Genomic DNA, 3,519 nt, shown 5'->3' with positions numbered 1-3,519 from the left:
AAGCAAAAATTTGCACATTTTCCGAGTGGATCCGTAGCCTTCATCAGAATCTCAAAGTGGTTTATTATCCCTCAAAAGATAAGAATCCATGTTCTAAAGAGTTATTTTTAAAGATCAATTGTAAGATAAAATATTTTCATAGTACTTTGATGAATCCCTGTAGGCTGTCTGACCCGGTTGTGGTAGAGGATTTGTGCTTCCACTACCTGACGCTCCAGCAGTGCCTGCTGCTTGATTGTGATTCCAGTTCACTGCGGTGGGTGTTTCTTCTGAATGAATATCCAGTTGCCTGTCCCCACTGCCACACATTCCTAAAGGAGCAGTTTTGAGACCCATTCATATGGCCTCAGGTTCTAGAAGCATCAAGGATTTAAGCTCCTGGAAGCAGGACCATATGGTATTTTACCTCAGCATTCAGAAATTACATGCTTTTTGTTCAAAACTGAGAACCTACCTTGGTCCAATTTGGCAAGACATTTTCTCTGGCTTCCACCAGCCGACAGCATTTTTTTTTCTGGCCTAGACCACAAAACAAGAGGAGACAGGAGCTAAGAAAAAGCACATTGTAAAAATAACTTGAGCAAATGAATTCATCTGGCAAGAGTAACCCAACTACATAAAATAAACTTCTTTAAAGTTTTGCAATAGCAGTTTCTGAAAATGTAAACAATCCCAGGGTCCACATGAGCTGAGTCACTTGCTGAGCAGAAAAAGTCTGCCCCAAATCCTGTGGGAATAAAGAACACCTTGTAGAATTTAAGGGTGAATGACCTTTAAGTGGGACAATGGGTAGTGGCCTCACAACCCAAGGACAATGAGGAAGTGTGACTTGGTGCTCAAAATACTGGCTTTCAAATCAAAAGCCAGAATGGGGTAGAAGTTAGGGGGAGGGGAGGGCCTATGCCTCAGGCTCTTGCTTAGACCCCACCAGACCCCTGTCTTCCCTTGGGAAAGCCAGTCTAAGGGCTCTATTGAAGTCTTTTACCATGTGTTCTCTTGGCAAAATAATGGTTCTATTGAAACTAATAACATACTTGACTAACAAAGCCCATACCATACTATTAAAATAACTGGTACTCAGTCCCAGTTTTTCAAATATTTAATAATATGTACTTTTTTTTTTTTAAGATTTATTTCTGCCGCCCCCCCATTGTCTGCTCTCTCTGTCCATTCGCTGTGTGTTCTTTGCTGGTATTCTCATTAGGCAGCTCCTGGAATTGATCCTGAGACCTTTCAGAGTGGGAGAGATGATCATTCTCTTGCACCACTTCAGCTCCCTGGTCTTCTACATCTCTTATTGTCTCTCTCTGTCTCTTTTTGTTGCGTCATCTTGCTGTGCCAACTCAATGACACATGGACCAGCACTCCACGTAGGCCAGCACTCCATGTGGGTCAGCTTGCCACACAGGCCAGTTTTCCTTCACCAGGGGGCCCCAGGTATCAAACCCTGGACCTCCTATATGGTAGGCGGGATGTGCTTGAGCCACAGCCACGTCCCTATTATGTACTTGCTAATGAGGCTCATGTTGCTATAATGAATTTATACTGAGTGTATCAGTACTAGAATAATTATATAAAAATACAATTATTGACATTTTATATTTGCATAGCTGTTAAAAAACTTTAAAAACTTTCATTCTTTAGCAATAAACTGAAAAAACTTTTTCATTCCTTAGCAATAATCAGATCCTTTCTATGTGAGGAACCATGTGTTTGAATCCATATGTTAAGGGGAATTAACTTGGCAAGATTCAGAAAAAAGGCACAAGGATCATTTTTAATATCCAGAAAATGTAACCTATGGAAAAGAGATAAAGAACTTGCTATTAAGTGCAAGGTGCTATAAGCAATTTCTCATTTAATCCTCAAAACAAGCTTGTAAAGTGAACATCCTCTTCAGACATGATGAGGACACTGAAGTATAAGTTAAATGACTGTCCAAATGTGGTAGATACTTTTCCCAATTTTTTTCTCTTTTCCCACCTGGAGGTAGGATTGTACTTTCCTTTTCTAACTCAGGCACTATCACATGACTTACTTTAGCTAATGAAATGTGAATAAATGACATGACATGTCACTTTCAGATGGAAGGTTAAAGAACCTGTGTGAGCTTTACCTCTTTCTCACTCTGTCACAGTGACATCCCAGATGATGGCTACTGTTAGCCTAGGTCCTGTAGTAGGGGCTACTGGAGCAGAGCCCCTCTTCCCACCCTATCAACAAAGATGTGCATGTTGCATAAGCAAGACATTAATCGTATAGTTTTAAGCCACTGAGTTTGGGCGGTTTGTTTCTGTAGCAAAACCTAGTCTATCCTAACTGCTATACCAAGCCACCCAGCTGACTAAAACCTGACCTCCCTTCATTGCCTTCACCATATTCTTAGTTAACATGATCTACTGCCTTCAAGATAGAAAATAATAGCCAGTATCTTTTTATCTGATTTGAAAGCTAGAAAAAAATTGTTATTTTCTGCTGTGAGGGGAACTGGGTAAGGGGCCAGATCAAGACTGACAGATAACACTGGAAGTGAAGAGGATCAGGTACTATCATTGAAGATTTACTCAGAAGACAAAAATAGTTAATATTTTAATGTATTTCCTTCCCAAGGGGAGTTAAGGGGGAAATTTTTAATAGAATGCCTGGGTTGGAATTATTTTTCTGTTTCAGAGTCTCTCTCTAGTTTAGTCTGAGCTTATTTTCATATAGGTTTGTGTTTTCCTCTACTAGCCAGCACACAAGGTGATCTTCATTTCCAGTCTCACATATATCAGTTTCTTAGGGCTACTGTAACAAGGTACCACAAACTGGGTGCCTTAAAACAACATAAATTTATTCCTTCACAGCTCTGGAAGCTAGAAGTCCAAAAGCAAGTTATCAAAAGGGCCATGCTCCCTCCAAAAGCTCCAAGAAGGAATCTTTCTGAACCTGGGGAAGTGCTGGATTCCTGTAGGTTCTTGGCTATGTTGCATAAAAGAATTAAAAAACACCTTAATTCAGTTAGGCAAATAAAAAGAACTTATTGGGAAATGGGGGAAAAGAACAGAGATTGTTGAGAAATGGGAGAGAAGGATGGAAACATGCATGGAGATTTGGCACGGGCCCGTCTAGGCAAAGAGAGAGAGAGAGAGCTCTGCTTTGTGTAGTTATCTTTTTTTTTTTTTAAATAAAAACATAAATTTCTCAAATGTACTAGATACATATGAAAAAAATTTTTGACTCATGCAATATGTTACACAAATTCGTTCATAGTAACACAATCATACAGTATTTGTCCTCTTGTGTCTGACTTGCTTCACTCAACTTACCTTTTAAACTATTAATTATTCTTCCTCCTTGCTAATGCTAAGGGGAGGGGTGCCAGCTGTTACTGGTGACCCCACCAGTAATGGGGGCCTGGGCTGAAGACTATTTGGAATACCTGGGGCTGAGGGAAGGTCCCGAAAAGAGAAACTGGGATCTCAAGAAAAAGATTAGGATCTCAGCAGGGTTTCATGGCCATGTTGTCTGTTAGTCATG

The sequence above is a fragment of the Dasypus novemcinctus genome, chromosome 8 (genome assembly GCF_030445035.2).
Source record: "Dasypus novemcinctus isolate mDasNov1 chromosome 8, mDasNov1.1.hap2, whole genome shotgun sequence".
NCBI lineage: Eukaryota > Metazoa > Chordata > Mammalia > Cingulata > Dasypodidae > Dasypus > Dasypus novemcinctus.
This window is presented reverse-complemented; position numbering follows the sequence as displayed.